Raw genomic sequence first — 15221 nt, 5'->3', positions numbered from 1 at the left:
TCTAATTAGACTGTATTTCATGTTTTTTTTTCCCCAAGACTTTCTTTAACCATCCCATTTTCACATCACCTAAGCATTTACCATGTACTTTGCAACCCAAGGGGAGAGCAAAGTTGGTCACTCTCCTGGAAGCTAAACTAAGAGGCTTTTTAGCCATACCAGCTGTTAGGTACCCCCTTCTTTACCGCCTTTTTTCCCAGAATAATTTTTTCAGTCTGGTTTTGAGGACCGTATTTTTCATCATTTTAGGGAGGAAAAAAAAAAACTCAAATTCCTTTTGCAATGAAACGTTTGATAATCAAACACTTGAGCAACTCTATGATTATCTTCTGTGGAAGGACGCTCCCCACAGCTTTTCCTTGCTTATCATCTGGGAGAAAACACTTTGAGCATCAGTATCTCATTTCACATGTCTTGCAGCTATCACATAGACCATTTATTTCAAACTGAGTTTAAAAGCAATTCTCATTGTGGATATTGACAGCCTTCTAGAGAAATGCAAACTGACTACGGAGCACAGTATGTCTACACTTGCAGTGCACAGGGCTAGTGAACATGTATCGGTGACCCATAATACAGAGAGGAAATCATTCCTAAATGGAAAAACACACTATTACTTTGGTGATCAGTCACATAAAAACCTACAAAACCCTTTCTGAACCTGGTGAACACAGAGTTAATTGCACAGTACTTTTACACACACAATCTGAACTTGCAAGCTCATTTTCCTACTAGAGTACTTTTAGCTTTAGTGCAAGTTAAAACACAGTCCTTCAAGATACAGACTATGCTAGCATCCTTCATCAGCTCCTCCAAGGGGTTATGAAAGAATAGTGTTGAGTGGCTTTGGAATAAATCCAGTCAGAAAGCAGGGACACAAGAGGAATGATGGCGTTCCTGGCAAGTTACAGAAGACACCTATGTATCCGAGTGAAGAATTTTGCACGCCCATTGGGGGTCATCAATAGCAGGCTGTGCTAACAAATCCACGTTGTACTCAAGATTAAGGCTAAGTTTAAAGGCAATTCACTGCAGAGTTTCATCACTGGCTCTTTCAAGAAGGTCTTTGGCAGTTGTCTGCTAGTTTGGGGCCATCACGAAAATGCGACATAGCTGAACACAGCAACTCACAAGCTAAAAGGGTTCCAGATCTACTACATCAGTCCTTCACAAATCATCTGTTAAACTGAGCTTACTTTATTTACTTCACTGTAAACAAGGGTTTAATCCCTAACATTATTAATACTTTTCTCCAGCCAAATGCACTGAACATCCTCCAAGATCTAGTCCCATGATTACAGTCCTTACAGAATTTGTTCAAGTTTCCTACATTCAGGGGAGGAGAAAAAAAAAAAAAAAAAAAAAAAAAAAAAAAAAAAAGCTTAAAGTACATATAATAGGCTTGGCACAAATAGTAATTTGCATCTGAGGGGCAAGTTTGACAAGTTCCACTGTAAAACTTTGGTATTTGATAACTGCAAAACACACATGCACATAGTAATCATGGGTGCCTCCTGGCAGAAATACATGGATCTGCTTTTGAAATGCATTTTAGGACTTGCTTTCAATACATAGGAAAAAAAAAAGATTTTTCCCCTAAAGTAATTATATCTTTAAAATTGTAATTACTCGCTCAGTTTCAGCCTGAGAGGGGGAGAAGTTAGGCTAATCAGAGAGCCGATCCCGCGCTCCCTGGCTCTAGGAGCACAGGCACAGAGGTCAGTACGTGCAGACTGAGCAGTGTGCCAAGAGGTTGACTCGGCTCAAAAGCTCAACGCATTAATAATAAAATACGCTTTGCCAGAATTGTAACTGCTGGCCCAAAGCCATTAATTTGAAGGGAGTCCTTGTTTATTCATAATTACAGAAACACGGACCTTAAATGAGGAATGATGAAAATTACCCAGCTTATTAAAAAGCTATTCTTGCATTAAACACCAATACAAAAGAGCACTTTAAATGTAATACCCCGAGTCCCACAGAAATATGTGCTTTTGCAGCAAACACATGCCTGTTCAGTTTGATCCCATCTCCCTTCATTATCCAAGGCAACTGGGGTCCAGCAGTAGTGCCCTACATTGCTTTTAGGGGTATCAAGTAGAGCTGACTAGAAATCTCATTCTCCAAAAAAAAAGTAACTTGCCATCCCTACCCCTACTCTCCATATCAGTATGGAGGGTTGCTCTTACCACAGTGATTGGGAACCGAATCCATCTATCCTGCTTGCCAGTCCCTTATCCCAAGGCTGCCAAAGGCTTCGGGCATTGCTGGCCTCAGCAACGCCTGCGGCTGCTGCCGCTCCTCTCGGAGCTCTGCATTCCTTTGGAGCAGCTCCCTCGCAAAGGGACGGCAGAAACCCGCCGGGAGGGTTTGCAGGAAAAGGAGCAGCGCTGCGGGCAAAGGTTGGGAGCGGGAGCCGTGGGCCCGCATGGCGCAGGTGTGGCGGCGGGGGCCTCGCAACATGGCCTTGGCAAACACGGCCTAGACTTTTGTTCCTGAGACTGCTGGTTATTACAGGGACTTGCAAGAAAGGTCACCCGCGAGAAGAGTAAACTACACCAGGATGTGCCAGTCATAACTGTCGGTTTGGAAAGAAAAAAGAAAACAAACGTATATTGCTTCGGGTTGATAACTTCAAGCCTTCCATGATTAGCAGGATGCAAAGTGCTAACTCACTTCCTACTGCCCACAAGTAACTGCGAACAAAAATATTCGCAAGAAGGCAATAACCATCTCGGAGTTTCACTCTTCTCCGCTGCACGTAGTTTTTTTTAACCTTCCTTACACACAAAATGAGAGTCTGACAAAATAAAGAAAAAACATATACTTAATTTTCTTTTATTAAATCATTAAAGTGTTGCCACCACAACAGTTTTAAGAGATAAAATATTAAGAGTTTTTCTTCTTATTGATATTGGGAACTCTAACATACCCTGCATATTTTGAAACATTTTCATTATTTCTTAAAAGGACTATTTAAAGCCTATATTAATATTCTCCTCAGTAACAGAATCATGCTTCGTAATCACAAAAAAAAAGGTTCTATTTATATTAAGACCTATTTAACAAATACAAAGTCAAAAAATACAACTACTACCATAAACACTACCAGTTGTCTTCAGGAATGCAACAAATACATTCAAATTACTAAGAAAAAAAAAATTTAAAAGCTCTTTATAAGAGGTATATAAAACCTAAAACCTTCTTAAGGATTTAGAAAAACTTCTGACTTCTGATAAGGATAAAGAAGATTTTAATCCCATACTTGACAGCCAGGAAGATTTTTCATCTTTCTTGCAATCATAGTGTGATGCCTGAAATTAAATAAAAGATACTGGAGTAGACAGAGAACGGGATGTTCTCAAACTAAAGGTTAGCAGGTAACAGGTATGTGGAAAGGGTCCTTTGATAACATAGAAAAATCACATGTTGCTAGATCTCATCAGCGGAACAAATCTGAAATACAATTACTGATTGTAGAGGTACATTCTCTTTCTTTACAGTTAGAAAACACCCACAAAATAATTAACTCCCATCATTCAATGCAAACAGTAATAAGTCTTTCCCTCACCCACTAGGCAGAGAAGAGAAAAAAAAAAAAAAAAAGCTTTAAGGACCTTCTCAATCCTCAAAATATGTACTTAGATAGTATTTGACATAAGCCTTATTATTTATTATGCCTGTGAAAGTAGTTTATCCTGATGACATACAGATTATTTTTTTCTTACTTCTGCACTTCCGTATAAGCAATTCACAGATCAAGCATTTGCGCTAACAGACCCGGCTAAAAAATTAACAACTCCACTATAAATGCAATAGGCACAGAGACAGCTTTGCAGAGGTGCTCTGCAACACAAAGTGAAGGAGAACAGTTGTTAAGGGCATTATATATTACAAAGCCTATCTAAAATACATTTTGTTCCATTTAATGGCCATTAATGGCAACTGGTTAGGATTTAACCTGGCCATGAGAAGAAAAGTTATTTCACGATGATGAACCCTGGTGCTTCTGTACCAAAAGGGATGGCCACCAACCTCTTTCTGCACTGGATTAGGTGGTTCTCCAGTCTGATTTGCTAAATATCCACATCCTATAAAAACATCCTCCTAGTCATACATCACATTTTGAAACTTCTTTCTACAACAGAGCTCAAAAGCCTCACAGAGTATGAAGAAGACCTAGCACACTCAGCCCACCTAACTTATTCCCCCCCCCCCTTTATTAAAGGAAAAAAGAGGTCAAGAGTTGTATTTGACAACTCTGACTTGCAGCACTTTCTGCTCAGCTCGCAGATTTTATTTGCATATCTGAAATGCAAATTTCCATATGGCAAAGCCTCAGCTCCTAATAAGATTTTCCTTTGGTAACAGGAGCTGCTGCAAAGTAGCCAGAATTAGGCAGCTAAAGGCAATGAGGCTGCAGCAGCTGCTCTATGCTGATTGTAAAGGAAACTAAACTAAGGCAGTTAGAGCTAAGGATGCAGCCTAAGGATTTTTAAGTAAGCAAATGTAAACACTAAGGGAATGTCTTCCCATCTCAGGGAAACCTGGCAGACACAGAGAGATCACCAGGTCTGAGTCAATCTACCAGCCTGAGTGCACTTCTCATGTCACAGGACTTTTTCCTCAGTCAAAAATTGGCAGTCTAGTCAGACTACTGGCTCATCCAGTCCACATAATGTTTCTTAAAAGTGGACATTATTTGCTTCTCCATTCACACCTTAATAAGCAAATTCAAAGGGTTTTTTTCCTTAAAACCAAGCAAGCAAGAGACTGCTGAAACAAGTTCATGCCCAAGAGTATGAGGATTCTTTTTTTCTTTCCCGCCCTCCCCAATGGATTATGCAGTATAATGTCTTCCACTCACGTCTCATGGATGTCTAAATCGCCTCAATTCTCACAAAACTTTTTGGCTTAACAATCTTAAGGTTCAAAACAAGCATCAATTCTGTGATAATAAGGACAGGGGCAAAAAGCTAGACATGGGGAGCAAAAAAAACCACCATTTCCTTTTCTTTGGATTTAGTTTCACTGAACATAAATTGCTTACAAGAGATATTTGACCTTTCCATTCCTTCATGCCCTCCTCCCCTCCCTACCCCTTTTCTTTTTGATCCCTTCAGAAAGGCAAAGTGACCCATTTTCTTCCACATACTTAAAAATTGGTTGCACCAGTCTGGATTCAGTATCTACAGAAACATCCTATTTTGATCTGAAAATTCATGTTTGTCTTTCTTACCCCCTTCACAAATTAAAGTAGTAATTAAGCCATGGTATCTCGTCTCATTCCTGTGAGATTTGCTTGTCTCCTCATTGCTCACTCACGCTATTTCATCATGTTTTTCTACATTCCTTGATAAGCTTGCCTAATCTTAACTAAATTAAATGACTTTTTTTTTAATTATTATTGATAATTTCACCATTCTACTTACTTTAATTGAAAAATACACATTTTTTCAACATAGCAACTCTTTCCTTCTCAAATTCTATTAGAATACTTGGGAATATCCTAGACAGCTGGCTGTCCTTCAAGGCACAAGCTTGAGCATCTTTCTACTTAATATGTTACATCCTAACATTGATTCATTCAAAAGTTTTTATTTCCTTTAAATATCTGTTAGAGGAGCAACTGTTTCACTTATTTCCTATTTTTGATAAGATGACACACCTTATCAAAATTACAAAGTACACCATCTGCTTCACAGACCTACCATCACCCTTCCGATTTCCTTCTTATATGCTGGCCTAAAGTATTTCATGGGTTTTTTTTTTTTTGGTTTTGCTAGGGTTGAATTCCCTTTTTCTGAAGAAACTCTGATGACTCAGCCTCGGTGTATTATGCCCTTCTGCTTCCTTTTTTTCCTTTACACATACACATCCGTTCTGAGACTCGATGTTATTTAAACTTCTATAATCTATATTTAACTATTTAAGCTTCTTTGCTTCTGAAGTTAAATTCTTGAGAACACCCTTCTCTAAAGAGGTAGGAGGAAGGGAATTAAATCCACTTAACCACACGCATCAGTATCACAAATGATTAAGCAGCACTTAATTGTTTACTTCTCCACAAATTCTTTAGGCTTACCTGTGTGATGCCCGGCATTACTGACCAACTGAGTTACTGCTTGAGGTGAAGTTTTGCATATTGTTTAGGACAACATCTAGAGAAGCTCTTACTTATTGCCAAAATTATTTGTGGGGAAAAAGAAAAAAAAAAAAAAAGCAATTGGGCAACTACTAGCAGCCTCAGTGTTCACAACAGCGCCCCATATTGCCTGTATGAGTGAGGACAAACATCTGTGCCTTACTTTCCTTTGTCTATTTATAAACATTTTCAAAACACTTTTGAATCAGACCTAATCTTTTCTGCCTTTAAATAAACAAAGGGGAGGGAAAGACGAAGATGTTAATTGATGTTTGTAAATCATAGCTGACATGCCTAAGTTGAAAGAACTAAGATTGCTAGAATAAAAATTTAGCAAAGCCCAATCATTCCTCTCTATTTACTGCATAAAAAGGCAGGCATTCAAAGCTAAAGGAACAGGTTGAAGCACAGAGTATCACTACTATCCACAGATGCTTTTTAATGTAATTTTATATCACAACATATTTATAGATGTATTTTAACAGACTAGTCTTACCCAAGGAGAGTTTAGATATTCCTAAGCATTATTTCCATTACTGTCACACCAAGAAATGCCAGGTGAAGATCACAGTTGAACTGCATTAACAACCAGACAGACAAGTGAAAAGGAGAACTCTCCTAGTCTTGCAAAGTGTTGTACAGACGTTTACAGCTCTTCAGTGTGGGTTTTCAAAGAAAAAAGCTGGGGCACAGGAGAGAAGCAGTGAAGCCTCCATAGAGAGCAAGCCGTGTATGTACATTTGTGTGTTTAAATGACTGTCTCAGCAGAATTGAATTAAATTTCACTGCTAATCCTTAATGACACTGTTATTTTTAGTTTATATCTCAAAATTCACAGTGAAGAGTAGTGCAGAAAATGAGTGTCTCAGGCACCAGAGCTGAGAGTTAGACTTTAATCCTACATCTCCAAACTAAGCTTTAAATGTTCTGGTCAATAGCTACTTAGCCTACTGGGAGCTCCGTTTATGTTCTTATTAAATATAAACGATACTCAAGTAAAACACAAAACTCACCAAAGCAGAGAACAAAAATATTATTCTACAACTAAAGCAAAACAGAAGGGAGGAATGTGTGGTTATTTTTATGCAACTCTATGGACTCTCTACAAAATATTTCATCTTGGCAGTTCCTTTGGTCAACTGAAGCAAATGTCCACGTGGTAACACCTAAGTGGTGCTCGGAGGAAAGATGCCTCTACTGCTCAATATCCAGAGATGGAAAAATACACAACTCCCAGATTGTCCTCTTAAATTCAAAAACTAAATCCCAATCTCTGTTTCCACAGAAGTGGCTTATGATGCTCCAGCAGCACCAGAGCAAAAAGATACTTCAGTCTACATTTCAGCATTGAACGAAATATGAGCAAATACAGCAACCTGGTCAATAAGAAAAAGTAAACTCTGTGGGACATCCCACGGATGCTTTTCTACAATAAATAATAATAAAATAAATAATACTCTTGCCTAAGTAACAAATTGAGGAGCTGTCTCCCCTTGCTGGTGCCCATTCGTTGCACTCTCTGTCCTGCCCTGGCAGCAAGCACCAAGGCTGCCTCATTTCCAAAGCAAGCAATACTATAAACCTGGGCTTTCCAAAGACCAAGTCCAACAAAACACACATACAGGATTTTATCAAAGAAAAATAAAATACCTTTTCACAACATACATACACATAACACACCCATTCGCCACATCTCCACATCCCCGGGGAACAAAGTAAACCAAAGGAGATACACAGACATCTAACAAACTTCCCAAAGAGCATTTGCTTGATTAGATCAAGGCCTGCTCTTAAGGACCCAAATGCAAAGTATTTATTTATTTTGTTAGAGCAAGGATTGTTTTTTCTTCCTGTTTACTGTACGAAAAATCAGTGGTTTATGTAGCATAGCTAAAACAGCAAATAAACTTGTTTTTCTCTGAGGCACTTAAAGTCAACTGATATCTGCACCATCTGATAGTGTTTACAATCAACTCTTTCCTTTCTTCAGTGTAATTTAATCTGCACCTGAAGTACAGATACTCCTGAATTTAAAGACTTAAAGCAATGCAGTACAGAAGGGCTCATCCTCATCTTCCCCTTCATGTGTCAGCTGGAGGGGAAGAGAAGAAAAAAGGCAAAAAATAAAAAAATAAAAAGCAATTTGAGGAAAAAAAGGAGTTGCACTGGTCAAATATTTAGAATTATAAAGAGGGTGTCCTGATCTCCTCTGACCAAGCACACATGGAGTTGTTCTTGTTTTGTTTCAATCAGTGCTCTTACACAATATGTTATTTTAAGAGCGCTGAAAAACAATGCAATGCACAAATGCACATCTTCATTTACTAATTTTTAGCAAGAGGTTCTCCCTCCCCTCCCAACCCAAAGCACCAAGGGAACATTCAACAAACCCCCAGTAAGCAAGCAGGAGTTAGATGTACTTATTAGACAGAATAACCAGCACTGTGGTTTCAATAGGCATTAATTTATAAAGCTTCAGATTGTTGAACAAGTATTCTAAAAGTATCCAGAAAGAGAGTTTTCAATTCATATACAGTGAAAGAAATGTTTTTTTCTGCTTCTTTACAAATACCTAGCCACAAGTAAAAAATCATGACACTAAATACAGTCATCACAATATCAGGGAACTAGAGCATTTAAAAAAAAAAAAAAAACTGTAATTACTTAAAAGCAAAACAAAAAAGGCTACCTGAAACAAATTGTAGTGGAATTCAATCCCCGAGTCTGCAGCACAAGGTCCTATGTGATCTCACCAAACACCTGCAGCAAAGAAAAGCAAGATGCAAAAGCTCCTGGTCCCCACCCAGCAAGTTGTTTTAAGCACCTGCCCACAGCTGGGGGAAATAAAATGCATCAGCCAAGCACGGCACTGCAGGGATGGAGTGGATACTACAAAATACTCTCTGCAGCCTGAATTTTACGTTTACTTATGCATTTATACACAGAAGGTATGCACATGGGTAGCACCTGCAAGCAAAAAAAAAAATATTTGGGAAAGTAACCATCTTCTATGACCTTCTTGTGCTTAATGATAAGAACAGCTGAACAGTGTAATCAGATAAATTAGAGGAAGTAAGAGGCCCCAAATTGAAGCTTGTGACTATTTTTTTCTAAAAATTAAAGGCTTTTAAATTTCAGCATATATCTTAATTTAATTTTAATTCTATTTAGAATTAAGTTGTATCCCCTCCCTAAAACAGAGTAACACATAATCATAAACTGAAGGCTCACATTCTGTGAGCTGCTAGGACATTTTTGGAAGACCACAGTAAAAGCTTCTAAAAATCATCTCTCTCAAAAATGCTACTTTTCCAAGCTTTAAACTCAAATAATTGATGAAGAGTACAATTATTATGCATACCATTCCTTGTAAATAAAAAAGCAAAATTTTAAAATCATGATTTGATAACATGCTCTATACACAGTGACATATACAAGCTATACATGTATTTTCACGTAATTGTGCTTTGGTAACATTGCACTCATGCTAAATACAGTGCTTTTTATCACTCATTGATCAAACAATGCCTTTTTAACTATACTTCTGTCTTAAGAAATGATGCATCTTCACAGAAAACTTGATAAGAGCTTGTTCAGTTGGAATGTCTTGCAAAGACCCATGCTGAAAAATGGAAAGTTTTTGATCCCAGTGCCACCATCAGTATCCTGCAAATGACTGTTCTGCTCATGCAGACTCCTACCAGCTCCATCTAATACTAAGATACAAATCAGAATCATGTTTGTACCAAAGACAATTTTTATGCCTATGCCTAATACCACAGAAATTAACTTAAAGCTCAAAGAAGTGTTTCTTAAACTGATGTACTTGCAAAGAAATTATTAGCTTATTAGTTATGATTAAAGCACTAACCACATACTACAAAAAGAATTAGTATTACTTTTAAAAAACGACAGAACAAGATGTTACAAAACTTCTGTAACTTCAAGGTGATGGTTATACACAGGGGCACAAATAACCAACAATTAAGAGATCTGCTTAAATGTCACCTCCCCTCTATAGACATGAACTAAGGTTACTCTGTCATGACTCTTCAGTCCCAGCATCTTTCTTAAGTCCCACTCTCCCTTTTGCCACTGCCCTCCCTACAGCAGCAGGCAGAGGTGCACGCAGTGCTTTTCACCACATACAGTGCCCTCAGCTATAAACTCTGATGAAGTCACATAATATTCTTTTACAGGTGATGTTCTGATCATCCAATTTGTTAAAATAACTTATTTTTGGCACACTGAAAATTAATTCTCAAGGAAGTGCCTTATACAAGGGAGTTTTCATTGATCCATTTAATTAATCTAACTGCTTGCAAAGTCAATGTATGCATATAGTTGTATCTTTTGACCCTTAGAGCTAGTAGGCTTACTTAAAGGGCATACAAATACATCTTTGTTATTGTGCAAACTTTCAGAGTCCAAATTAAACAAGAAGAAAAAAAATATGCAAGAAGTAATTGAGCTAGTGAGGTTAAAAAATAAATATACTGGCTGAGAGATGACAGTAAGGGTTACCTGATTTATATCCACATCTGTGCATAATTTTGAAATAGCAGGTAGTCATATACCTGTCAACACATTCCATATAATCCAAAGCTGCACCGCATAGAAAAAACCTCTAAAACAGCAATACTTTCCAACGATGATGATGATGGGAGGCAGCAGCATGAAGATACACTTCCATGTAACTGGTACACAGGCTCAAACACTATTGTGAAACACGTGAAATCCCCACAAGTTTCCACCCCCAGCCCTGTTTCTAACACTCACACCTGACAAACTCATTACAGCAGTTCACCCACTCCAGGGACAACTTTGCAGAGTGGGGCTCAGCTGCACACGCTGGGCAGCAGGGATGAACTTACACCTTTTTTCCATGGCACAGCAACACTGCTTTCCCGATGCAGGTACACTCCCCACATTTGGGTGGTGGGAAAAATGCTTGGAGGTCTGGGAAGCTCACAGACATCAACCCTTTCTCTGGTATGATTCCCCATCCCTGTTTTTCTCCTCCCCACTGCATGTTCACAGCTAAATGCTTTTCAGCTGTGATTTTCCATCACCCATTAAGATTGCCCTGCTGGGCAGAAACAAGTCCCTTGCAAAATGCCTCTATCCAGCCCTGCTACTTGACTTATTTCCCAGTTCCAACGAGTCCAAGCAGCCCTGGGCTTAGTCAAATCAAACTCCAGGTCATTTTTCAGCTGAAGAATAATTTACAAAACAAATTCTGGCTAATAATGATTTGCCGTTGTCATATTTTTCAAACCTAAGAAAGAAAGACTTGAAATTTGAGTCATTTTAAAAATAGTTCCAATATGCTCAACCCTTTAATTTGTGATTTTACAGTCATTCATTTCCCTCCAAACCATTCTTCCTCAATTGCTTTTCCGATAAAGCTCTTCCACACACAATCACTGCAATGAGGCTGAAGAAATAACCTAAGTTTGCAGTGAAAAAATAACTCAAAACAGATGCAATTTTTTTAGATTCTTTCCAATTCCCTTTTCTTCCTTTCCAGTCTGAATCGCTCTGAAAGTACTAATCTCAAAGTGAGTAAAGAGAAAAAAAAAAAAAAAGAAAAAGAAAGAAAAAAGGCATCATCTGCTGGACTACATCCTTTTCATAAATGAGTTCTTAAAAGCAATGATGCTTTTTTAAAAGACTGCATTACTGATAACTTCCCTTCTGCTGTTCAGTTTCCCATTTATCCGTGTTATGTAAAGATTGGAGAGAGGAGAACATATTCAATTATTTCTAAAAGCTGCAGGAAAGACTGGCTGGATCTCCAGTGCAGTGGACAATAGCGCTACTCGAATGGTCTGACTGCAGCTCTTTTCGAGGGGTCTTCTGTTTAATGAGATTAATGGGATAAAAATCTACCTTCCACTACGCAAGGGAAGTGCTTGGTACAGGGCTGAGAATGCAGCACACCAACAAGCCAAAATCTACTGCCAGCCAATAGGCATGATCCCACAAACAGCTGATGTTCCCAAAAGCCAGTTTATCACCTAACACTTGCTCTGATGGGAAATCAGGAGGGGAAAAATCCATGACTGCAAACACACCACAGCACTTGTGACCTGCTTGCACACAAGGACTTCCACCTCAAGATCAATCTGTGTACTGGTCCCTCGTGGGCAAGACCAGATCGCTGAGACTGGAGCTGCATGGGCTTCCTGTGCAGAAGCGAGCGCCCAGGCCAAAGTGCTCTCAAGTGGCACTTTTCCTCCTGAGATGCCCTTGGCCTTTTGCCTCCCTCCACACACACGCTGTATTCTGCCATGATAATCCTGTGAGGGATTTATCAGCATGTTTAAGCAAATGTTGATACCATTCACCTTGTTTTGCCCCCATCAGTCCAATCTCGCTGTGAAACATCTTGAGATAAAACCAGGGAAGAAACAAGCCATTGTTTAAAGAGCGGCATCTGATGGCTGGCCAAAATCCCAAGAAAATCTCTGACAAACACAGTCCTGTGGAAAAAACTGCCCTTCTATAGCACAGCTGATACAACCACCTTCCCTCCAGGATCAATGTCCTCCTGCTGTCCCTGGGAGGCAGCATTGATGTGTTTGGGAACTGGGAGGACCGGACATGCTGGGCCAGATCCTCAGCTGATGTTCATCAACGGGGCTCTGTCCACGAGCTCTGCGCCACATCACATCTGGCCTGCTGTGTTTTTGTTTCATGTACCAAAAAAAACTTTTGAGTAAAGCAAAGCCTATTGTGATAGCTTTGATTTATGTCAGTGGGCTGCCTTCAGAGGAAGGCTGTTTCCGCGGGTGGTAGTTTCCAAGTTTTCAATCTGAAACCAATATATTCTAGTCTCAGAAAATAATTGTTTTTTCTTTAGAAGGAATAAGTACATTTTAGGATGTTCTCTTTCTATAGTTCATGTTAGCATTAGGGTACTCACTGAAATTTACTACCAAGTTTGAAATCTGTTCATTATTTAATTTCCTAGTAGGTTGAAATGAGTAATACGAATCTATATCAGTAAAAATTCTAGGGATTAGGAGAACTAAAAAATCTAGGAGAACTGAGATTTGCTTATTTCTTTATTGAGCTTATAATGACATACAAACAAGTTCTTTTAAGACACACTGAGCATCTTCAAGAGATTTTAAAAATCCTGAGGACAAGATGACAGAGACAGTAACAAGCTTATATCCAATAAACTGCAACTACACATCTTACCTAGGCTAAATGCATGGCTTCTTTTTAAACTATTTCTTTCAAAAATATTATTTTGCTTTAAGGATGCTTTCATTTGTGAAAGGCAGAGGGAAAAGTGAGCTCTCTAAGATCTCTGAAAATGATATCCACTTGAACAGTAATGTCATTTAAAGTCCTTTAAAGTTACAGGCATTTGCAAACAACAGGACTATAAATCAAGGAGACTGAGGTGACCAAACTTGGGTGCAATGCTAGAATTTAATACACTAGAGCACTAAAAGAGCAAGGTCTGTCATAAAAAATGGAGGCTGGGACCTGTTGCAAGGAAGGTAGTTAACAACAGGTAAGAATCTCAGTCCAGACATTTGGAAAACCTTGCATCTACTATAAGACTTTCTGCATGGGCTATACAAAAGATACTAACCTGGGCGTGATTTACACATGCACGGATAAAAGGGAAAAATGCAGCTAAAGAATCAAAAGGGGAGGAAATCTTTCAATAGGAGGAATGGCATGTCTTCTGAGACATTTAATGGCAAAACTACAGTAGGCTGTATCAAGCAGGTACTGCAAGGACACTGTCAGAAACATGGAAAAATGGTTAAAGCAACACTTTTAATCAGTCTTGCAGAGCTGCAGATTAACATGTTGAACGTGCCTTGTTTTCATGCAAAGTTAAACCAGCTACATTGATAATGATACATAAATGTCAGCTCCAGCAGCTTTTGATACTTCCCTAGTTGCAAAAAAATAAGTAAATACCAAAAAAAAAAAAAAAGAAAGAAAGAAAAGAGCTAGTATAATACTGCAAATTAGCTAATATGCAAACAGTAACTACTATGTGCACAGACAGAAGTTTGGGGGGTTGGGGGGGAGTACTTAAACCCCAAGTGTGGCAGACTTCGATCAGTGCCTGAAGATGCCAGCGTTCACCAGCTTTCAATGTGCCGCCTGTTGGTTTGTCAAGTGTCATGTGTGAAAATGCCTTCTGAATCAATGAGGCACATTTAAACAGTCAATACTGTATGGCACCAGAAATGCAGGGTTTAAAGAGATACACATTAGTTAAATGGTTTAGAAAAAGAGTGTGACACTTAAACCCTGGGGCAGGAAAGGGAAAAAGGAGAGAGATTAAGTAGTCATATCTAATGCTAATGTTCATTGAACTAGGAAGATCATACAGCATTGTGGTTTACACAAAAACAGAAAAAAAAAGTGAATTATAATATTTGTTTTAAGGCTATATGACAATTGCTCCATTTAAAAAGTCTGAAGCTCTTAACAAGTTACTTTAGGATTTTAGCCTGTTAAGAACTGCCTTTTTTTTTTTTTTCAAAGTATCTGACCTTTTTTTAGGAGAAATTTTACTCATATGCACCAACCTTGGCTGAACCAGGAACATGCCTACCATTTTCCTCTTTGTTTGGAGATCTCAACCTAAAAAACTTCAAACATATCTGCATAGAAAGAGCAAATGAATTTAAAGGCATTTTTTAGAAGTAGTATTTTTCAAAGGTTGCATCACCTCTACTTTACCTATTTATAAATAGATCTGTGCCAAAAATCATAACAACTTTTCTGAAAAAACAACAGAATAACTTTCAATGAAAAGTTGCACTGGATCACAAAGCTTTAATCATTCAACAACGGATCTAGAAGAAACTAGCCTGTTTAAAATAGCCTGTTTTTTTTAATGCAATGCAAGTATCTTATCTTTCAATACATTTCAGTCACTGCAACTGCCTTCGGCAACCCAGACTATAAAGAAGACTACAGACTATAGGCATAGCATAGAAATTACTACATATTAAGTATTCCATATTTACCCAACAACTATTATTCTGTAGGAACAGATACCATGACTCATCCTATTTGTAATAATATTTGG

The 15221-nt window shown here is 38.4% G+C and overlaps 1 protein-coding gene and 1 long non-coding RNA gene across 2 annotated transcripts in view; both read right to left on the bottom strand.

Annotated features, from left to right (window-relative positions):
- The window catches only part of EML4 (echinoderm microtubule associated protein like 4), a 134484-nt gene that overhangs the window by 105568 nt on the left and 13695 nt on the right, over positions 1-15221 (bottom strand). The window lies entirely within an intron of this gene.
- On the bottom strand, positions 8201-11046 carry LOC112953273. Its single transcript, XR_003250556.1, has 3 exons — positions 11020-11046; positions 8835-8905; positions 8201-8237 (listed from the first exon to the last, which is right to left on the bottom strand). It is a non-coding gene; the product is annotated as an uncharacterized LOC112953273 (long non-coding RNA).

The sequence above is a fragment of the Nothoprocta perdicaria genome, unplaced genomic scaffold (assembly GCF_003342845.1).
Source record: "Nothoprocta perdicaria isolate Ctin4 unplaced genomic scaffold, notPer1 scaffold_43, whole genome shotgun sequence".
NCBI lineage: Eukaryota > Metazoa > Chordata > Aves > Tinamiformes > Tinamidae > Nothoprocta > Nothoprocta perdicaria.
The sequence above is the reverse complement of the archived record's forward strand: the minus strand, read 5'-3'. Positions and strand labels throughout refer to the sequence as shown.